Below are 22,867 nucleotides of genomic sequence, written 5' to 3'. Positions count from 1 at the left end.
AACTGAGGGTCTGGGAAAATTTCACGGAGTATGGTCAGTCGGATCAAAAGTAAGGAAGTCGTTCGTTTCTGCAGTGTTTCACAATACTACCTTTCCCGTGAGCAGTCGAACAGACGAAACGATTGTGCCACAGACTGCGACGGCAAGCTCTGCTAAAAAGTAATCCTTTAAAGCCGGTGTAAGCAACACGACGGTATTGGGGTACACCGCGTGGAATCAGATACTTCGGTGTATCTCGTCCATGCTCACCACATAGCCAAAGTTAAACAAGTCCCGTTCCCCAGCATTTGGCCCCTATCCCGCTAAACCCATCCTATCCAGAAACTCATCCGATTACCTTTGCAATTTTCTGAGTGTAATCGCCTCCTCCACTTCCTCTGGGAGCTCATTCCAAACACGCACAACCTTCTGTGTGGGAAATGTGCCTCAGGTCCTTTGTCAATTTCAGCCCACTCACCTTAAACCGATGCTCTCGATTTTTCAACTCACCCCAACTTCGGTAAAACACATAAATACTCAGTTTACAACCCTTCCATAAGATCATGTCACAGCCGTTATGCTGCGGGGAAAGTCGTCCCAGCTTATTCCACCTCGCCCTACGGTCCAAACATTGACGACATCCTTGTCTATATTTTGTCATCAATTTCACGTTTTTTTTTTACGTTTTCAAGATGTTAATTACGCTGGACAACAACAAGCTATTGGAAACAGAAAGGTGAAACGTAGAATTGCTTCAACTTTCAGTGCTGGATGCCACTGAGCTGCATAACGGCGGCGCCGGCTGGTTTCTGTAGTGTAGTGGTCATCACGTTCGCCTAACACGCGAAAGGTCCCCAGTTCGAAACTGGGCAGAAACTGCTTTGTTTTTCAAGTGCAGACTTTCACATGCACAAGAACGGAGCTTCCTTGCTTGCTTTCCCATCTGCAAACCTGCCTTCGAATTTGCTTGAACGAATCTGCTCTCGTAGTGAAATGCAAGGCAACTCCGTTTAATTACTGTGCAAAGCATTATAAAGTTTTTCTCCAACCTGGTTCTGATCATATGCCATTCTGTTTGAGAGTGTAGTTGCCGCGTTCTGATCCTTCCACGAAAAGCAGTACCGCATTTGCATTCCTTGCGCAGGCGGCCCGGTTCAAAGGCAGGGAAGAAGCTGATGCGCTGGTGTCACAGCGCACCACGAATTCCTGAACTTGTCTGTCTGTCAAACGTACCCCAAAGTCGTCTCTGAAAGGCTTCATTTGGAAGCTGTCTGTCGTTATTCAACGCGCGAGAGTTGGCACCGGAGGTCCTGAATCATGTTTTGGAGCAGTTCGCACGTTAGTGGCTCATTCAATCAGCAACAGCAATGAAACAAACATACACTCTGAGAGGAACCTCCGGACCTGTGCTGTCATAGCGTCGCTAGTATTAAGGTGCGCCCCGAGATCTAAGCCATGTTGGAACTGAAACGGAGGAATCGACAGAGAGGCTACAGAATGACATCGCATCCATTTAATTTTCTTTCAATCACTGACGAGCAGGAAAATGTTCACGGGGAGGGCGAGTGGACAAGTGTGGCAATTGAAGCTCTGGTGAAACTCCTTCTTTGTGATTCACTCAGCAAACAGAGACGTGAAGGTGACTCAGGCGTGAGAGCTCTTCACATCGAGAACAAAAAGCAATCAAGGGCAGTTAGCACCTCTTCCGGAGTGGCGGTGGGGTGAGGTAATTACCTTTTGAGTTCTGTTACTATGTTCAGAAACTGCCTTTTAGATTGAGGTGAACACAAACTCCATTTCTAAGAAGCACCTTGGAAGTTAGCAAAATGTATTGAGTCGCTTCTCGTCGATTCCCGCACAGGTTTCCGACTCACTTGGTATCCATGTGGCTCATGTCCAGGAGTGAACATCTCTGCAGCAAATTGCACGGTTAAGGTAAAAGGCACGGAAAGTGTCATCTCGAACAGGCTCCGAGGGCAGAGCATCCTCACAATGTGATCTGTCGCTCTCGGAATGTAATGCGACTTCCGGTTTTAGGGTAGAGAACTTTCTTTGGGACCCTTATTCTGCAAAACAGACACAGTGACTGAATAAATGCTGCACGGTATGATTTGGAACACGGCCTGCTCAGCTTTGTGCATTTTCCCTGTAGTCCGGCTTGTTTCGTGTTCCGTGTAAACGTGAAAGTCGTCCTGTTTCGAGCAATGGGTGAAATCATTTAGCAGAGCAAGAATCGAAATTGCAGTAATGTCAAGCAGCTCATGGTTATTTGACCAAATCATAAGCGAACATATATTGTCACGCACTCACAGATACATATGTAGCTGAAAAGAGTCTGAGAAGATAGACTCAGCTTACCATTGATTTTTGTCTGGATTGATGGGCTATCATTATCTGCTGCGAAATTGACATTGTAGCCGGGCACATCCCAGCAGCTGTGCGAGTCGGAGAGGGATCATGGAACCCTTTTCATGTGACTTTGCGTCTGTTGTTATGCAGGGGCACAATTGGAAATGCAAGAAAAGGGGCTGCGCGGTCGGCTGGTAGTGTGGCCGAGCGGTCTAAGGCGCTGGATCCAGGTTCCAGTCTTGAAAGGGGCGCGGGTTCGAATCCCGCCACTGCCATTTCTGCTGTTTAACTCCAATGCTGCAGCTTGTTAAAATGCTGTTTCCGCCCCCACTGTATTGATGTTGAAAACAAAAGTAAAATGGGTTTGCTTCCCGGGGAATTAACTGTGGTGTGGGACAGTGCCACGCGGAAAATCGCAAACAGCTCTGCTGTTCCAGCCAATTTGTGCGTTTACTGGAACCGAATGGAGACTGTTATTTCATCGCTGTTGTGATGAAACACTGCAGAAACGATCGACTTACTTACTTTTGCTCCGACTGACCATACTCCGTGAAATTTTCCCAGACCCTCAGTTGAGGATTTTTGCTGCTGGAAGTTACCTCAGAAACCCTGTTAACTCGTAATGTGGTGACTCGACTCGTCGTTATTTGGTTTTCTGGCCAATGGGAAAATCGATCCAATGAATTTCGATGTCACATGTTATTGAATTTCTCCCATTTCCTTTATTTCCGTCCTGGAGGCATCGGAACGGAAAGGGAATCTCATCGAGACTGTGATTGGTGAAATTCACTTTTTATGGCCCCTTCTTATTATGTTCTTTCTTTCTCTCTTTTCAGCATTGTCTGGGAGGTGTTGGTGCACTAAGGCTGCAGTATGTTTGAAAGAGTAGTTTGGAATTGCCCTGTTGTTAGTTGTGAGATTACTTTATGACTCATGCCCTCGGACTGTCTCACATTTAGCATTCATGCATCTCTGTGTCTGAAAATGCATTAGGCATGCCAGTTTTGTTTGTGTTCCGTGTTAAATGCTTACTGTTTTGCGATTCGCTCAGTACATTACGAGTTAACAGGGTTTCTGAGGTAACTTCCAGCAGCAGAAATCCTCAACTGAGGGTCTGGGAAAATTTCACGGAGTATGGTCAGTCGGATCAAAAGTAAGGAAGTCGTTCGTTTCTGCAGTGTTTCACAATACTACCTTTCCCGTGAGCAGTCGAACAGACGAAACGATTGTGCCACAGACTGCGACGGCAAGCTCTGCTAAAAAGTAATCCTTTAAAGCCGGTGTAAGCAACACGACGGTATTGGGGTACACCGCGTGGAATCAGATACTTCGGTGTATCTCGTCCATGCTCACCACATAGCCAAAGTTAAACAAGTCCCGTTCCCCAGCATTTGGCCCCTATCCCGCTAAACCCATCCTATCCAGAAACTCATCCGCTTACCTTTGCAATTTTCTGAGTGTAGTCGCCTCCTCCACTTCCTCTGGGAGCTCATTCCAAACACGCACAACCTTCTGTGTGGGAAATGTGCCTCAGGTCCTTTGTCAATTTCAGCCCACTCACCTTAAACCGATGCTCTCGATTTTTCAACTCACCCCAATGTGGATAAAACACATAAATACTCAGTTTACAACCCTTCCATAAGATCATGTCGCAGCCGTTATGCTGCGGGGAAAGTCGTCCCAGCTTATTCCACCTCGCACTACGGTCCAAACATTGATGACATCCTTGTCTATATTTTGTCATCAATTTCACGTGCTTTTTTAACGTTTTCAAGATGTTAATTACGCTGGACAACAACAAGCTATTGGAAACAGAAAGGTGAAACGTAGAATTGCTTCAACTTTCAGTGCTGGATGCCACTGAGCTGCATAACGGCGGCGCCGGCTGGTTTCTGTAGTGTAGTGGTCACCACGTTCGCCTAACACGCGAAAGGTCCCCAGTTCGAAACTGGGCAGAAAACTGCTTTGTTTTTCAAGTGCAGCCTTTCACATGCACAAGAACGGAGCTTCCTTGCTTGCTTTCCCATCTGCAAACCTGCCTTCGAATTTGCTTGAACGAATCTGCTCTCGTAGTGAAATGCAAGGCAACTCCGTTTAATTACTGTGCAAAGCATTATAAAGTTTTTCTCCAACCTGGTTCTGATCATATGCCATTCTGTTTGAGAGTGTAGTTGCCGCGTTCTGATCGTTCCACGAAAAGCAGTACCGCATTTGCATTCCTTGCGCAGGCGGCCCGGTTCAAAGGCAGGGAAGAAGCTGATGCGCTGGTGTCACAGCGCACCACGAATTCCTGAACTTGTCTGTCTGTCAACCGTACCCCAAAGTCGTCTCTGAAAGGCTTCATTTGGAAGCTGTCTGTCGTTATTCAACGCGCGAGAGTTGGCACCGGAGGTCCTGAATCATGTTTTGGAGCAGTTCGCACGTTAGTGGCTCATTCAATCAGCAACAGCAATGAAACAAACATACACTCTGAGAGGAACCTCCGGACCTGTGCTGTCATAGCGTCGCTAGTATTAAGGTGCGCCCCGAGATCTAAGCCATGTTGGAACTGAAACGGAGCAATCGACAGAGAGGCTACAGAATGGCATCGCATCCATTTAATTTTCTTTCAATCACTGACGAGCAGGAAAATGTTCACGGGGAGGGCGAGTGGAGAAGTGTGGCAATTGAAGCTCTGGTGAAACTCCTTCTTTGTGATTCACTCAGCAAACAGAGACGTGAAGGTGACTCAGGCGTGAGAGCTCTTCACATCGAGAACAAAAAGCAATCAAGGGCAGTTAGCACCTCTTCCGGAGTGGGGGTGGGGTGAGGTAATTACCTTTTGAGTTCTGTTACTATGTTCAGAAACTGCCTTTTAGATTGAGGTGAACAGAAACTCCATTTCTAAGAAGCACCATGGAAGTTAGCAAAATGTATTGAGTCGCTTCTCGTCGATTCCCGCACAGGTTTCCGACTCAGTTGGTATCCATGTGGCTCGTGTCCAGGAGTGAACATCTCTGCAGCAAATTGCCCGTTTAAGGTAAAAGGCACGGAAAGTGTCATCTCGAACAGGCTCCGAGGGCAGAGCATCCTCACAATGTGATCTGTCGCTCTCGGAATGTAATGCGACTTCCGGTTTTAGGGTAGAGAACTTTCTTTGGGACCCTTATTCTGCAAAACAGACACAGTGACTGAATAAATGCTGCACGGTATGATTTGGAACACGGCCTGCTCAGCTTTGTGCATTTTCCCTGTAGTCCGGCGTGTTTCGTGTTCCGTGTAAACGTGAAAGTCGTCCTGTTTCGAGCAATGGGTGAAATCATTTAGCAGAGCAAGAATCGAAATTGCAGTAATGTCAAGCAGCTCATGGTTATTTGACCAAATCATAAGCGAACATATATTGTCACGCACTCACAGATACATATGTAGCTGAAAAGAGTCTGAGAAGATAGACTCAGCTTACCATTGATTTTTGTCTGGATTGATGGGCTATCATTATCTGCTGCGAAATTGACATTGTAGCCGGGCACATCCCAGCAGCTGTGCGAGTCGGAGAGGGATCATGGAACCCTTTTCATGTGACTTTGCGTCTGTTGTTATGCAGGGGCACAATTGGAAATGCAAGAAAAGGGGCTGTGCGGTCGGCTGGTAGCGTGGCCGAGCGGTCTAAGGCGCTGGATCCAGGTTCCAGTCTTGAAAGGGGCGCGGGTTCGAATCCCGCCACAGCCATTTCTGCTGTTTAATTCCAATGCTGCAGCTTGTTAAAATGCTGTTTCCGCCCCCACTGTATTGATGTTGAAAACAAAAGTAAAATGGGTTTGCTTCCCGGGAATTAACTGTGGTGTGGGACAGTGCCACGCGGAAAAATCGCAAACAGCTCTGCTGTTCCAGCCAATTTGTGCGTTTACTGGAACCGAATGGAGACTGTTATTTCATCGCTGTTGTGATGAAACACTGCAGAAACGAACGACTTACTTACTTTTGCTCCGACTGACCATACTCCGTGAAATTTTCCCAGACCCTCAGTTGAGGATTTTTGCTGCTGGAAGTTACCTCAGAAACCCTGTTAACTCGTAATGTGGTGACTCGACTCGTCGTTATTTGGTTTTCTGGCCAATGGAAAATCGATCCAATGAATTTCGATGTCACATGTTATTGAATTTCTGCCATTTCCGTTATTTCCGTCCTGGAGGCATCGGAACGGAAAGGGAATCTCATCGAGACTGTGATTGGTGAAATTCACTTTTTATGGCCCCTTCTTTCTTTCTCTCTTTTCAGCATTGTCTGGGAGGTGTTGGTGCACTAAGGCTGCAGTATGTTTGAAAGAGTAGTTTGAATTGCCCTGTTGTTAGTTGTGAGATTACTTTATGACTCATGCCCTCGGACTGTCTCACATTTAGCATTCATGCATCTCTGTGTCTGAAAATGCATTAGGCATGCCAGTTTTGTTTGTGTTCCGTGTTAAATGCTTACTGTTTTGCGATTCGCTCAGTACATTACGAGTTAACAGGGTTTCTGAGGTAACTTCCAGCAGCAGAAATCCTCAACTGAGGGTCTGGGAAAATTTCACGGAGTATGGTCAGTCGGATCAAAAGTAAGGAAGTCGTTCGTTTCTGCAGTGTTTCACAATACTACCTTTCCCGTGAGCAGTCGAACAGACGAAACGATTGTGCCACAGACTGCGACGGCAAGCTCTGCTAAAAAGTAATCCTTTAAAGCCGGTGTAAGCAACGCGACGGTATTGGGGTACACCGCGTGGAATCAGATACTTCGGTGTATCTCGTCCATGCTCACCACATAGCCAAAGTTAAACAAGTCCCGTTCCCCAGCATTTGGCCCTATCCCGCTAAACCCATCCTATCCAGAAACTCATCCGATTACCTTTGCAATTTTCTGAGTGTAATCGCCTCCTCCACTTCCTCTGGGAGCTCATTCCAAACACGCACAACCTTTTGTGTGGGAAATGTGCCTCAGGTCCTTTGTCAATTTCAGCCCACTCACCTTAAACCGATGCTCTCGATTTTTCAACTCACCCCAACTTGGGTAAAACACATAAATACTCAGTTTACAACCCTTCCATAAGATAATGTCGCAGCCGTTATGCTGCGGGGAAAGTCGTCCCAGTTTATTCCACCTCGCCCTACGGTCCAAACATTGACGACATCCTTGTCTATATTTTGTCATCAATTTCACGTTTTTTTTTTTACGTTTTCAAGATGTTAATTCCGCTGGACAACAACAAGCTATTCGAAACAGAAAGGTGAAACGTAGAATTGCTTCAACTTTCAGTGCTAGATGCCACTGAGCTGCATGACGGCGGCGCCGGCTGGTTTCTGTAGTGGAGTGGTCATCACGTTCGCCTAACACGCGAAAGGTCACCAGTTCGAAACTGGGCAGAAACTGCTTACTTTTTCAAGTGCAGCCTTTCACATGCACAAGAACGGAGCTTCCTTGCTTGCTTTCCCATCTGCAAACCTGCCTTCGAATTTGCTTGAACGAATCTGCTCTCGTAGTGAAATGCAAGGCAACTCCGTTTAATTACTGTGCAAAGCATTATAAAGTTTTTCTCCAACCTGGTTCTGATCATATGCCATTCTGTTTGAGAGTGTAGTTGCCGCGTTCTGATCCTTCCACGAAAAGCAGTACCGCATTTGCATTCCTTGCGCAGGCGGCCCGGTTCAAAGGCAGGGAAGAAGCTGATGCGCTGGTGTCACAGCGCACCACGAATTCCTGAACTTGTCTGTCTGTCAAACGTACCCCAAAGTCGTCTCTGAAAGGCTTCATTTGGAAGCTGTCTGTCGTTATTCAACGCGCGAGAGTTGGCACCGGAGGTCCTGAATCATGTTTTGGAGCAGTTCGCACGTTAGTGGCTCATTCAATCAGCAACAGCAATGAAAAAAAACATACACTCTGAGAGGAACCTCCGGACCTGTGCTGTCATAGCGTCGCTAGTATTAAGGTGCGCCCCGAGATCTAAGCCATGTTGGAACTGTAACGGAGGAATCGACAGAGAGGCTACAGAATGACATCGCATCCATTTAATTTTCTTTAAATCACTGACGAGCAGGAAAATGTTCACGGAGAGGGCGAGTGGAGAAGTGTGGCAATTGAAGCTCTGGTGAAACTCCTTCTTTGTGATTCACTCAGCAAACAGAGACGTGAAGGTGACTCAGGCGTGAGAGCTCTTCACATCGAGAACAAAAAGCAATCAAGGGCAGTTAGCACCTCTTCCGGAGTGGCGGTGGGGTGAGGTAATTACCTTTTGAGTTCTGTTACTATGTTCAGAAACTGCCTTTTAGATTGAGGTGAACAGAAACTCCATTTCTAATAAGCACCATGGAAGTTAGCAAAATGTATTGAGTCGCTTCTCGTCGATTCCCGCACAGGTTTCCGACTCACTTGGTATCCATGTGGCTCATGTCCAGGAGTGAACATCTCTGCAGCAAATTGCACGGTTAAGGTAAAAGGCACGGAAAGTGTCATCTCGAACAGGCTCCGAGGTCAGAGCATCCTCACAATGTGATCTGTCGCTCTCGGAATGTAATGCGACTTCCGGTTTTAGGGTAGAGAACTTTCTTTGGGACCCTTATTCTGCAAAACAGACACAGTGACTGAATAAATGCTGCACGGTATGATTTGGAACACGGCCTGCTCAGCTTTGTGCATTTTCCCTGTAGTCCGGCGTGTTTCGTGTTCCGTGTAAACGTGAAAGTCGTCCTTTTTCGAGCAATGGGTGAAATCATTTAGCAAAGCAAGAATCGAAATTGCAGTAATGTCAAGCAGCTCATGGTTATTTGACCAAATCATAAGCGAACATATATTGTCACGCACTCACAGATACATTTGTAGCTGAAAAGAGTCCGAGAAGATAGACTCAGCTTAAAATTGATTTTTGTCTGGATTGATGGGCTATCATTATCTGCTGCGACATTGACATTGCAGCCGGGCACATCCCAGCAGCTGTGCGAGTCGGAGAGGGATCATGGAACCCTTTTCATGTGACTTTGCGTCTGTTGTTATGCAGGGGCACAATTGGAAATGCAAGAAAAGGGGCTGGGCGCTCGGCTGGTAGTGTGGCCGAGCGGTCTAAGGCGCTGGATCCAGTTTCCAGTCTTGAAAGGGGCGCGGGTTCGAATCCCGCCACTGCCATTTCTGCTGTTTAACTCCAATGCTGCAGCTGGTTAAAATGCTGTTTCTGCCCCCACTGTCTTGATGTTGAAAACAAAAGTAAAATGGGTTTGCCTCCCGGGGAATTAACTGTGGTGTGGGACAGTGCCACGCGGAAAATCGCAAACAGCTCTGCTGTTCCAGGCAATTTGAGCGTTTACTGGAACCGAATGGAGACTGTTATTTCATCGCTGTTGTGATGAAACACTGCAGAAACGAACGACTTCCTTACTTTTGCTCCGACTGACCATACTCCGTGAAATTTCCCCGGACCCACAGTTGAGGATTTTTGCTGCTGGAAGTTACCTCAGAAACCCTGTTCACTCGTAATGTGGTGACTCGACTCGACGTTATTTGGTTTTCTGGCCAATGGGAAAATCGATCCAATGAATTTCGATGTCACATGTTATTGAATTTCTCCCGTTCCGTCCTGGAGGCATCGGAACGGAAAGGGAATCTCATCGAGACTGTGATTGGTGAAATTCACTTTTTATGGCCCCTTCTTATTATGTTCTTTCTTTCTCTCTTTTCAGCATTGTCTGGGAGGTGTTGGTGCACTAAGGCTGCAGTATGTTTGAAAGAGTAGTTTGGAATTGCCCTGTTGTTAGTTGTGAGATTACTTTATGACTCATGCCCTCGGACTGTCTCACATTTAGCATTCATGCATCTCTGTGTCTGAAAATGCATTAGGCATGCCAGTTTTGTTTGTGTTCCGTGTTAAATGCTTACTGTTTTGCGATTCGCTCAGTACATTACGAGTTAACAGGGTTTCTGAGGTAACTTCCAGCGGCAGAAATCCTCAACTGAGGGTCTGGGAAAATTTCACGGAGTATGGTCAGTCGGATCAAAAGTAAGGAAGTCGTTCGTTTCTGCAGTGTTTCACAATACTACCTTTCCCGTGAGCAGTCGAACAGACGAAACGATTGTGCCACAGACTGCGACGGCAAGCTCTGCTAAAAAGTAAGCCTTTAAAGCCGGTGTAAGCAACACAACGGTATTGGGGTACACCGCGTGGAATCAGATACTTCGGTGTATCTCGTCCATGCTCACCACATAGCCAAAGTTAAACAAGTCCCGTTCCCCAGCATTTGGCCCCTATCCCGCTAAACCCATCCTATCCAGAAACTCATCCGATTACCTTTGCAATTTTCTGAGTGTAATCGCCTCCTCCACTTCCTCTGGTAGCTCATTCCAAACACGCACAACCTTCTGTGTGGGAAATGTGCCTCAGGTCCTTTGTCAATTTCAGCCCACTCACCTTAAACCGATGCTCTCGATTTTTCAACTCACCCCAACTTGGGTAAAACACATAAATACTCAGTTTACAACCCTTCCATAAGATCATGTCGCAGCCGTTATGCTGCGGGGAAAGTCGTCCCAGCTTATTCCACCTCGCCCTACGGTCCAAACATTGACGACATCCTTGTCTATATTTTGTCATCAATTTCACGTTGTTTTTTTTTACGTTTTCAAGATGTTAATTACGCTGGACAATAACAAGCTATTGGAAACAGAAAGGTGAAACGTAGAATTGCTTCAACTTTCAGTGCTGGATGCCACTGAGCTGCATAAGGGTGGCGCCGGCTGGTTTCTGTAGTGTAGTGGTCATCACGTTCGCCTAACACGCGAAAGGTCCCCAGTTCGAAACTGGGCAGAAACTGCTTTCTTTTTCAAGTGCAGCCTTTCACTTGCACAAGAACGGAGCTTCCTTGCTTGCTTTCCCATCTGCAAACCTGCCTTCGAATTTGCTTGAACGAATCTGCTCTCGTAGTGAAATGCAAGGCAACTCCATATAATTACTGTGCAAAGCGTTATAAAGTTTTTCTCCAACCTGGTTCTGATCATATGCCATTCTGTTTGAGAGTGTAGTTGCCGCGTTCTGATCCTTCCACGAAAAGCAGTACCGCATTTGCATTCCTTGCGCAGGCGGCCCGGTTCAAAGGCAGGGAAGAAGCTGATGCGCTGGTGTCACAGCGCACCACGAATTCCTGAACTTGTCTGTCTGTCAAACGTACCCCAAAGTCGTCTCTGAAAGGCTTCATTTGGAAGCTGTCTGTCGTTATTCAACGCGCGAGAGTTGGCACCGGAGGTCCTGAATCATGTTTTGGAGCAGTTCGCACGTTAGTGGCTCATTCAATCAGCAACAGCAATGAAAAAAAACATACACTCTGAGAGGAACCTCCGGACCTGTGCTGTCATAGCGTCGCTAGTATGAAGGTGCGCCCCGAGATCTAAGCCATGTTGGAACTGTAACGGAGGAATCGACAGAGAGGCTACAGAATGACATCGCATCCATTTAATTTTCTTTAAATCACTGACGAGCAGGAAAATGTTCACGGAGAGGGCGAGTGGAGAAGTGTGGCAATTGAAGCTCTGGTGAAACTCCTTCTTTGTGATTCACTCAGCAAACAGAGACGTGAAGGTGACTCAGGCGTGAGAGCTCTTCACATCGAGAACAAAAAGCAATCAAGGGCAGTTAGCACCTCTTCCGGAGTGGGGGTGGGGTGAGGTAATTACCTTTTGAGTTCTGTTACTATGTTCAGAAACTGCCTTTTAGATTGAGGTGAACAGAAACTCCATTTCTAATAAGCACCATGGAAGTTAGCAAAATGTATTGAGTCGCTTCTCGTCGATTCCCGCACAGGTTTCCGACTCACTTGGTATCCATGTGGCTCATGTCCAGGAGTGAACATCTCTGCAGCAAATTGCCCGTTTAAGGTAAAAGGCACGGAAAGTGTCATCTCGAACAGGCTCCGAGGTCAGAGCATCCCCACAATGTGATCTGTCGCTCTCGGAATGTAATGCGACTTCCGGTTTTAGGGTAGAGAACTTTCTTTGGGACCCTTATTCTGCAAAACAGACACAGTGACTGAATAAATGCTGCACGGTATGATTTGGAACACGGCCTGCTCAGCTTTGTGCATTTTCCCTGTAGTCCGGCGTGTTTCGTGTTCCGTGTAAACGTGAAAGTCGTCCTTTTTCGAGCAATGGGTGAAATCATTAAGCAAAGCAAGAATCGAAATTGCAGTAATGTCAAGCAGCTCATGGTTATTTGACCAAATCATAAGCGAACATATATTGTCACGCACTCACAGATACATTTGTAGCTGAAAAGAGTCCGAGAAGATAGACTCAGCTTAAAATTGATTTTTGTCTGGATTGATGGGCTATCATTATCTGCTGCGACATTGACATTGCAGCCGGGCACATCCCAGCAGCTGTGCGAGTCGGAGAGGGATCATGGAACCCTTTTCATGTGACTTTGCGTCTGTTGTTATGCAGGGGCACAATTGGAAATGCAAGAAAAGGGGCTGTGCGGTCGGCTGGTAGTGTGGCCGAGCGGTCTTAGGCGCTGGATCCAGGTTCCAGTCTTGAAAGGGGCGCGGGTTCGAATCCCGCCACTGCCATTTCTGCTCTTTAACTCCAATGCTGCAGCTTGTTAAAATGCTGTTTCCGCCCCCACTGCATTGATGTTGAAAACAAAAGTAAAATGCGTTTGCTTCCCGGCGAATTAACTGTGGTGTGGGACAGTGCCACGCGGGAAATCGCAAACTGCTCTGCTGTTCCAGGCAATTTGAGCGTTTACTGGAACCGAATGGAGACTGTTATTTCATCGCTGTTGTGATGAAACACTGCAGAAACGAACGACTTCCTTACTTTTGCTCCGACTGACCATACTCCGTGAAATTTCCCCGGACCCACAGTTGAGGATTTTTGCTGCTGGAAGTTACCTCAGAAACCCTGTTAACTCGTAATGTGGTGACTCGACTCGTCGTTATTTGGTTTTCTGGTCAATGGGGAAATCGATCCAATGAATTTAGATGTCACATGTTATTGAATTTCTCCCATTTCCTTTATTTCCGTCCTGGAGGCATCGGAACGGAAAGGGAATCTCATCGAGACTGTGATTGGTGAAATTCACTTTTTATGGCCCCTTCTTATTATGTTCTTTCTTTCTCTCTTTTCAGCATTGTCTGGGAAGTGTTGGTGCACTAAGGCTGCAGTATGTTTGAAAGAGTAGTTTGGAATTGCCCTGTTGTTAGTTGTGAGATTACTTTATGACTCATGCCCTCGGACTGTCTCACATTTAGCATTCATGCATCTCTGTGTCTGAAAATGCATTAGGCATGCCAGTTTTGTTTGTGTTCCGTGTTAAATGCTTACTGTTTTGCGATTCGCTCAGTACATTACGAGTTAACAGGGTTTCTGAGGTAACTTCCAGCAGCAGAAATCCTCAACTGAGGGTCTGGGAAAATTTCACGGAGTATGGTCAGTCGGAGCAAAAGTAAGGAAGTCGTTCGTTTCTGCAGTGTTTCACAATACTACCTTTCCCGTGAGCAGTCGAACAGACGAAACGATTGTGCCACAGACTGCGACGGCAAGCTCTGCTAAAAAGTAATCCTTTAAAGCCGGTGTAAGCAACACGACGGTATTGGGGTACACCGCGTGGAAACAGATACTTCGGTGTATCTCGTCCATGCTCACCACCTAGCCAAAGTTAAACAAGTCCCGTTCCCCAGCATTTGGCCCCAATCCCGCTAAACCCATCCTATCCAGAAACTCATCCGATTACCTTTGCAATTTTCTGAGTGTAATCGCCTCCTCCACTTCCTCTGGTAGCTCATTCCAAACACGCACAACCTTCTGTGTGGGAAATGTGCCGCAGGTCCTTTGTCAATTTCAGCCCACTTACCTTAAACCGATGCTCTCGATTTTTCAACTCACCCCAACTTGGGTAAAACACATAAATACTCAGTTTACAACCCTTCCATAAGATCATGTCGCAGCCGTTATGCTGCGGGGAAAGTCGTCCCAGCTTATTCCACCTCGCCCTACGGTCCAAACATTGACGACATCCTTGTCTATATTTTGTCATCAATTTCACGTGGTTTTTTTTACGTTTTCAAGATGTTAATTTCGCTGGACAATAACAAGCTATTGGAAACAGAAAGGTGAAACGTAGAATTGCTTCAACTTTCAGTGCTGGATGCCACTGAGCTGCAGTACGGTAGCCTCGGCTGGTTTCTGTGGTGTAGTTGTCATCACGTTCGCCTAACACGCGTAAGGTCCCCAGTTCGAAACTGGGCAGAAACTGCTTTCTTTTTCAAGTGCAGCCTTTCACATGCACAAGAACGGAGCTTCCTTGCTTGCTTTCCCATCTGCAAACCTGCCTTCGAATTTGCTTGAACGAATCTGCTCTCGTAGTGAAATGCAAGGCAACTCCATTTAATTACTGTGCAAAGCGTTATAAAGTTTTTCTCCAACCTGGTTCTGATCATATGCCATTCTGTTTGAGAGTGTAGTTGCCGCGTTCTGATCCTTCCACGAAAAGCAGTACCGCATTTGCATTCCTTGCGCAGGCGGCCCGGTTCAAAGGCAGGGAAGAAGCTGATGCGCTGGTGTCACAGCGCACCACGAATTCCTGAACTTGTCTGTCTGTCAAACGTACCCCAAAGTCGTCTCTGAAAGGCTTCATTTGGAAGCTGTCTGTCGTTATTCAACGCACGAGAGTTGGCACCGGAGGTCCTGAATCATGTTTTGGAGCAGTTCGCACGTTAGTGGCTCATTCAATCAGCAACAGCAATGAAAAAAAACATACACTCTGAGAGGAACCTCCGGACCTGTGCTGTCATAGCGTCGCTAGTATGAAGGTGCGCCCCGAGATCTAAGCCATGTTGGAACTGTAACGGAGGAATCGACAGAGAGGCTACAGAATGACATCGCATCCATTTAATTTTCTTTAAATCACTGACGAGCAGGAAAATGTTCACGGAGAGGGCGAGTGGAGAAGTGTGGCAATTGAAGCTCTGGTGAAACTCCTTCTTTGTGATTCACTCAGCAAACAGAGACGTGAAGGTGACTCAGGCGTGAGAGCTCTTCACATCGAGAACAAAAAGCAATCAAGGGCAGTTAGCACCTCTTCCGGAGTGGCGGTGGGGTGAGGTAATTACCTTTTGAGTTCTGTTACTATGTTCAGAAACTGCCTTTTAGATTGAGGTGAACAGAAACTCCATTTCTAATAAGCACCATGGAAGTTAGCAAAATGTATTGAGTCGCTTCTCGTCGATTCCCGCACAGGTTTCCGACTCACTTGGTATCCATGTGGCTCATGTCCAGGAGTGAACATCTCTGCAGCAAATTGCCCGTTTAAGGTAAAAGGCACGGAAAGTGTCATCTCGAACAGGCTCCGAGGGCAGAGCATCCTCACAATGTGATCTGTCGCTCTCGGAATGTAATGCGACCTCCGGTTTTAGGGTAGAGAACTTTCTTTGGGACCCTTATTCTGCAAAACAGACACAGTGACTGAATAAATGCTGCACGGTATGATTTGGAACACGGCCTGCTCAGCTTTGTGCATTTTCCCTGTAGTCCGGCGTGTTTCGTGTTCCGTGTAAACGTGAAAGTCGTCCTTTTTCGAGCAATAGGTGAAATCATTAAGCAAAGCAAGAATCGAAATTGCAGTAATGTCAAGCAGCTCATGGTTATTTGACCAAATCATAAGCGAACATATATTGTCACGCACTCACAGATACATTTGTAGCTGAAAAGAGTCCGAGAAGATAGACTCAGCTTAAAATTGATTTTTGTCTGGATTGATGGGCTATCATTATCTGCTGCGACATTGACATTGCAGCCGGGCACATCCCAGCAGCTGTGCGAGTCGGAGAGGGATCATGGAACCCTTTTCATGTGACTTTGCGTCTGTTGTTATGCAGGGGCACAATTGGAAATGCAAGAAAAGGGGCTGTGCGGTCGGCTGGTAGTGTGGCCGAGCGGTCTTAGGCGCTGGATCCAGGTTCCAGTCTTGAAAGGGGCGCGGGTTCGAATCCCGCCACTGCCATTTCTGCTCTTTAACTCCAATGCTGCAGCTTGTTAAAATGCTGTTTCCGCCCCCACTGCATTGATGTTGAAAACAAAAGTAAAATGCGTTTGCTTCCCGGCGAATTAACTGTGGTGTGGGACAGTGCCACGCGGGAAATCGCAAACTGCTCTGCTGTTCCAGGCAATTTGAGCGTTTACTGGAACCGAATGGAGACTGTTATTTCATCGCTGTTGTGATGAAACACTGCAGAAACGAACGACTTCCTTACTTTTGCTCCGACTGACCATACTCCGTGAAATTTCCCCGGACCCACAGTTGAGGATTTTTGCTGCTGGAAGTTACCTCAGAAACCCTGTTAACTCGTAATGTGGTGACTCGACTCGTCGTTATTTGGTTTTCTGGTCAATGGGGAAATCGATCCAATGAATTTAGATGTCACATGTTATTGAATTTCTCCCATTTCCTTTATTTCCGTCCTGGAGGCATCGGAACGGAAAGGGAATCTCATCGAGACTGTGATTGGTGAAATTCACTTTTTATGGCCCCTTCTTATTATGTTCTTTCTTTCTCTCTTTTCAGCATTGTCTGGGAAGTGTTGGTGCACTAAGGCTGCAGTATGTTTGAAAGAGTAGTTTGGAATTGCCCTGTTGTTAGTTGTGAGATTACTTTATGACTCATGCCCTCGGACTGTCTCACATTTAGCATTCATGCATCTCTGTGTCTGAAAATGCATTAGGCATGCCAGTTTTGTTTGTGTTCCGTGTTAAATGCTTACTGTTTTGCGATTCGCTCAGTACATTACGAGTTAACAGGGTTTCTGAGGTAACTTCCAGCAGCAGAAATCCTCAACTGAGGGTCTGGGAAAATGTCACGGAGTATGGTCAGTCGGAGCAAAAGTAAGGAAGTCGTTCGTTTCTGCAGTGTTTCACAATACTACCTTTCCCGTGAGCAGTCGAACAGACGAAACGATTGTGCCACAGACTGCGACGGCAAGCTCTGCTAAAAAGTAATCCTTTAAAGCCGGTGTAAGCAACACGACGGTATTGGGGTACACCGCGTGGAATCAGATACTTCGGTGTATCTCGTCCATGCTCACCACCTAGCCAAAGTTAAACAAGTCCCGTTCCCCAGCATTTGGCCCCAATCCCGCTAAACCCATCCTATCCAGAAACTCATCCGATTACCTTTGCAATTTTCTGAGTGTAATCGCCTCCTCCACTTCCTCTGGTAGCTCATTCCAAACACGCACAACCTTCTGTGTGGGAAATGTGCCTCAGGTCCTTTGTCAATTTCAGCCCACTTACCTTAAACCGATGCTCTCGATTTTTCAACTCACCCCAACTTGGGTAAAACACATAAATGCTCAGTTTACAACCCTTCCATAAGATCATGTCGCAGCCGTTATGCTGCGGGGAAAGTCGTCCCAGCTTATTCCACCTCGCCCTACGGTCCAAACATTGACGACATCCTTGTCTATATTTTGTCATCAATTTCACGTGGTTTTTTTTACGTTTTCAAGATGTTAATTTCGCTGGACAATAACAAGCTATTGGAAACAGAAAGGTGAAACGTAGAATTGCTTCAACTTTCAGTGCTGGATGCCACTGAGCTGCAGTACGGTAGCCTCGGCTGGTTTCTGTGGTGTAGTTGTCATCACGTTCGCCTGACACGCGTAAGGTCCCCAGTTCGAAACTGGGCAGAAACTGCTTTCTTTTTCAAGTGCAGCCTTTCACATGCACAAGAACGGAGCTTCCTTGCTTGCTTTCCCATCTGCAAACCTGCCTTCGAATTTGCTTGAACGAATCTGCTCTCGTAGTGAAATGCAAGGCAACTCCATTTAATTACTGTGCAAAGCGTTATAAAGTTTTTCTCCAACCTGGTTCTGATCATATGCCATTCTGTTTGAGAGTGTAGTTGCCGCGTTCTGATCCTTCCACGAAAAGCAGTACCGCATTTGCATTCCTTGCGCAGGCGGCCCGGTTCAAAGGCAGGGAAGAAGCTGATGCGCTGGTGTCACAGCGCACCACGAATTCCTGAACTTGTCTGTCTGTCAAACGTACCCCAAAGTCGTCTCTGAAAGGCTTCATTTGGAAGCTGTCTGTCGTTATTCAACGCACGAGAGTTGGCACCGGAGGTCCTGAATCATGTTTTGGAGCAGTTCGCACGTTAGTGGCTCATTCAATCAGCAACAGCAATGAAAAAAAACATACACTCTGAGAGGAACCTCCGGACCTGTGCTGTCATAGCGTCGCTAGTATGAAGGTGCGCCCCGAGATCTAAGCCATTTGGAACTGTAACGGAGGAATCGACAGAGAGGCTACAGAATGACATCGCATCCATTTAATTTTCTTTAAATCACTGACGAGCAGGAAAATGTTCACGGAGAGGGCGAGTGGAGAAGTGTGGCAATTGAAGCTCTGGTGAAACTCCTTCTTTGTGATTCACTCAGCAAACAGAGACGTGAAGGTGACTCAGGCGTGAGAGCTCTTCACATCGAGAACAAAAAGCAATCAAGGGCAGTTAGCACCTCTTCCGGAGTGGGGGTGGGGTGAGGTAATTTCCTTTTGAGTTCTGTTACTATGTTCAGAAACTGCCTTTTAGATTGAGGTGAACAGAAACTCCATTTCTAATAAGCACCATGGAAGTTAGCAAAATGTATTGAGTCGCTTCTCGTCGATTCCCGCACAGGTTTCCGACTCACTTGGTATCCATGTGGCTCATGTCCAGCAGTGAACATCTCTGCAGCAAATTGCCCGTTTAAGGTAAAAGGCACGGAAAGTGTCATCTCGAACAGGCTCCGAGGGCAGAGCATCCTCACAATGTGATCTGTCGCTCTCGGAATGTAATGCGACTTCCGGTTTTAGGGTAGAGAACTTTCTTTGGGACCCTTATTCTGCAAAACAGACACAGTGACTGAATAAATGCTGCACGGTATGATTTGGAACACGGCCTGCTCAGCTTTGTGCATTTTCCCTGTAGTCCGGCGTGTTTCGTGTTCCGTGTAAACGTGAAAGTCGTCCTTTTTCGAGCAATGGGTGAAATCATTTAGCAAAGCAAGAATCGAAATTGCAGTAATGTCAAGCAGCTCATGGTTATTTGACCAAATCATAAGCGAACATATATTGTCACGCACTCACAGATACATTTGTAGCTGAAAAGAGTCCGAGAAGATAGACTCAGCTTAAAATTGATTTTTGTCTGGATTGATGGGCTATCATTATCTGCTGCGACATTGACATTGCAGCCGGGCACATCCCAGCAGCTGTGCGAGTCGGAGAGGGATCATGGAACCCTTTTCATGTGACTTTGCGTCTGTTGTTATGCAGGGGCACAATTGGAAATGCAAGAAAAGGGGCTGTGCGGTCGGCTGGTAGTGTGGCCGAGCGGTCTTAGGCGCTGGATCCAGGTTCCAGTCTTGAAAGGGGCGCGGGTTCGAATCCCGCCACTGCCATTTCTGCTCTTTAACTCCAATGCTGCAGCTTGTTAAAATGCTGTTTCCGCCCCCACTGCATTGATGTTGAAAACAAAAGTAAAATGCGTTTGCTTCCCGGCGAATTAACTGTGGTGTGGGACAGTGCCACGCGGGAAATCGCAAACTGCTCTGCTGTTCCAGGCAATTTGAGCGTTTACTGGAACCGAATGGAGACTGTTATTTCATCGCTGTTGTGATGAAACACTGCAGAAACGAACGACTTCCTTACTTTTGCTCCGACTGACCATACTCCGTGAAATTTCCCCGGACCCACAGTTGAGGATTTTTGCTGCTGGAAGTTACCTCAGAAACCCTGTTAACTCGTAATGTGGTGACTCGACTCGTCGTTATTTGGTTTTCTGGTCAATGGGGAAATCGATCCAATGAATTTAGATGTCACATGTTATTGAATTTCTCCCATTTCCTTTATTTCCGTCCTGGAGGCATCGGAACGGAAAGGGAATCTCATCGAGACTGTGATTGGTGAAATTCACTTTTTATGGCCCCTTCTTATTATGTTCTTTCTTTCTCTCTTTTCAGCATTGTCTGGGAAGTGTTGGTGCACTAAGGCTGCAGTATGTTTGAAAGAGTAGTTTGGAATTGCCCTGTTGTTAGTTGTGAGATTACTTTATGACTCATGCCCTCGGACTGTCTCACATTTAGCATTCATGCATCTCTGTGTCTGAAAATGCATTAGGCATGCCAGTTTTGTTTGTGTTCCGTGTTAAATGCTTACTGTTTTGCGATTCGCTCAGTACATTACGAGTTAACAGGGTTTCTGAGGTAACTTCCAGCAGCAGAAATCCTCAACTGAGGGTCTGGGAAAATTTCACGGAGTATGGTCAGTCGGAGCAAAAGTAAGGAAGTCGTTCGTTTCTGCAGTGTTTCACAATACTACCTTTCCCGTGAGCAGTCGAACAGACGAAACGATTGTGCCACAGACTGCGACGGCAAGCTCTGCTAAAAAGTAATCCTTTAAAGCCGGTGTAAGCAACACGACGGTATTGGGGTACACCGCGTGGAATCAGATACTTCGGTGTATCTCGTCCATGCTCACCACCTAGCCAAAGTTAAACAAGTCCCGTTCCCCAGCATTTGGCCCCAATCCCGCTAAACCCATCCTATCCAGAAACTCATCCGATTACCTTTGCAATTTTCTGAGTGTAATCGCCTCCTCCACTTCCTCTGGTAGCTCATTCCAAACACGCACAACCTTCTGTGTGGGAAATGTGCCGCAGGTCCTTTGTCAATTTCAGCCCACTTACCTTAAACCGATGCTCTCGATTTTTCAACTCACCCCAACTTGGGTAAAACACATAAATACTCAGTTTACAACCCTTCCATAAGATCATGTCGCAGCCGTTATGCTGCGGGGAAAGTCGTCCCAGCTTATTCCACCTCGCCCTACGGTCCAAACATTGACGACATCCTTGTCTATATTTTGTCATCAATTTCACGTGGTTTTTTTTACGTTTTCAAGATGTTAATTTCGCTGGACAATAACAAGCTATTGGAAACAGAAAGGTGAAACGTAGAATTGCTTCAACTTTCAGTGCTGGATGCCACTGAGCTGCAGTACGGTAGCCTCGGCTGGTTTCTGTGGTGTAGTTGTCATCACGTTCGCCTAACACGCGTAAGGTCCCCAGTTCGAAACTGGGTAGAAACTGCTTTCTTTTTCAAGTGCAGCCTTTCACATGCACAAGAACGGAGCTTCCTTGCTTGCTTTCCCATCTGCAAACCTGCCTTCGAATTTGCTTGAACGAATCTGCTCTCGTAGTGAAATGCAAGGCAACTCCATTTAATTACTGTGCAAAGCGTTATAAAGTTTTTCTCCAACCTGGTTCTGATCATATGCCATTCTGTTTGAGAGTGTAGTTGCCGCGTTCTGATCCTTCCACGAAAAGCAGTACCGCATTTGCATTCCTTGCGCAGGCGGCCCGGTTCAAAGGCAGGGAAGAAGCTGATGCGCTGGTGTCACAGCGCACCACGAATTCCTGAACTTGTCTGTCTGTCAAACGTACCCCAAAGTCGTCTCTGAAAGGCTTCATTTGGAAGCTGTCTGTCGTTATTCAACGCGCGAGAGTTGGCACCGGAGGTCCTGAATCATGTTTTGGAGCAGTTCGCACGTTAGTGGCTCATTCAATCAGCAACAGCAATGAAAAAAAACATACACTCTGAGAGGAACCTCCGGACCTGTGCTGTCATAGCGTCGCTAGTATGAAGGTGCGCCCCGAGATCTAAGCCATGTTGGAACTGTAACGGAGGAATCGACAGAGAGGCTACAGAATGACATCGCATCCATTTAATTTTCTTTAAATCACTGACGAGCAGGAAAATGTTCACGGAGAGGGCGAGTGGAGAAGTGTGGCAATTGAAGCTCTGGTGAAACTCCTTCTTTGTGATTCACTCAGCAAACAGAGACGTGAAGGTGACTCAGGCGTGAGAGCTCTTCACATCGAGAACAAAAAGCAATCAAGGGCAGTTAGCACCTCTTCCGGAGTGGCGGTGGGGTGAGGTAATTACCTTTTGAGTTCTGTTACTATGTTCAGAAACTGCCTTTTAGATTGAGGTGAACAGAAACTCCATTTCTAATAAGCACCATGGAAGTTAGCAAAATGTATTGAGTCGCTTCTCGTCGATTCCCGCACAGGTTTCCGACTCACTTGGTATCCATGTGGCTCATGTCCAGGAGTGAACATCTCTGCAGCAAATTGCACGGTTAAGGTAAAAGGCACGGAAAGTGTCATCTCGAACAGGCTCCGAGGGCAGAGCATCCTCACAATGTGATCTGTCGCTCTCGGAATGTAATGCGACTTCCGGTTTTAGGGTAGAGAACTTTCTTTGGGACCCTTATTCTGCAAAACAGACACAGTGACTGAATAAATGCTGCACGGTATGATTTGGAACACGGCCTGCTCAGCTTTGTGCATTTTCCCTGTAGTCCGGCGTGTTTCGTGTTCCGTGTAAACGTGAAAGTCGTCCTTTTTCGAGCAATGGGTGAAATCATTTAGCAGAGCAAGAATCGAAATTGCAGTAATGTCAAGCAGCTCATGGTTATTTGACCAAATCATAAGCGAACATATATTGTCACGCACTCA

The 22,867-nt window shown here is 46.6% G+C and overlaps 8 non-coding genes across 8 annotated transcripts; all 8 read left to right on the top strand.

The window, feature by feature from the left end:
* The first annotated feature begins 784 nt into the window (after positions 1-784).
* trnav-aac (transfer RNA valine (anticodon AAC)) lies at positions 785-857 on the top strand. The gene has a single exon. It is a non-coding gene; the product is annotated as a tRNA-Val (tRNA).
* A 1,664-nt stretch (positions 858-2,521) lies between these two features.
* trnal-cag (transfer RNA leucine (anticodon CAG)) lies at positions 2,522-2,603 on the top strand. Its single transcript has one exon. It is a non-coding gene; the product is annotated as a tRNA-Leu (tRNA).
* Positions 2,604-9,374: 6,771 nt separating this feature from the next.
* trnal-cag (transfer RNA leucine (anticodon CAG)) lies at positions 9,375-9,456 on the top strand. The gene has a single exon. It is a non-coding gene; the product is annotated as a tRNA-Leu (tRNA).
* A 1,605-nt stretch (positions 9,457-11,061) lies between these two features.
* On the top strand, positions 11,062-11,134 carry trnav-aac (transfer RNA valine (anticodon AAC)). Its single transcript has one exon. It is a non-coding gene; the product is annotated as a tRNA-Val (tRNA).
* Positions 11,135-12,799: 1,665 nt separating this feature from the next.
* Positions 12,800-12,881, top strand: trnal-cag (transfer RNA leucine (anticodon CAG)). The gene has a single exon. It is a non-coding gene; the product is annotated as a tRNA-Leu (tRNA).
* A 3,352-nt stretch (positions 12,882-16,233) lies between these two features.
* trnal-cag (transfer RNA leucine (anticodon CAG)) lies at positions 16,234-16,315 on the top strand. Its single transcript has one exon. It is a non-coding gene; the product is annotated as a tRNA-Leu (tRNA).
* A 1,614-nt stretch (positions 16,316-17,929) lies between these two features.
* Positions 17,930-18,002, top strand: trnav-gac (transfer RNA valine (anticodon GAC)). The gene has a single exon. It is a non-coding gene; the product is annotated as a tRNA-Val (tRNA).
* A 1,664-nt stretch (positions 18,003-19,666) lies between these two features.
* trnal-cag (transfer RNA leucine (anticodon CAG)) lies at positions 19,667-19,748 on the top strand. The gene has a single exon. It is a non-coding gene; the product is annotated as a tRNA-Leu (tRNA).
* Positions 19,749-22,867: the final 3,119 nt, after the last annotated feature.

Source organism: Chiloscyllium punctatum, chromosome 31 (assembly GCF_047496795.1).
Source record: "Chiloscyllium punctatum isolate Juve2018m chromosome 31, sChiPun1.3, whole genome shotgun sequence".
NCBI classification, from domain to species: Eukaryota; Metazoa; Chordata; class Chondrichthyes; order Orectolobiformes; family Hemiscylliidae; genus Chiloscyllium; species Chiloscyllium punctatum.
This window is presented reverse-complemented; position numbering and strand designations above follow the sequence as displayed.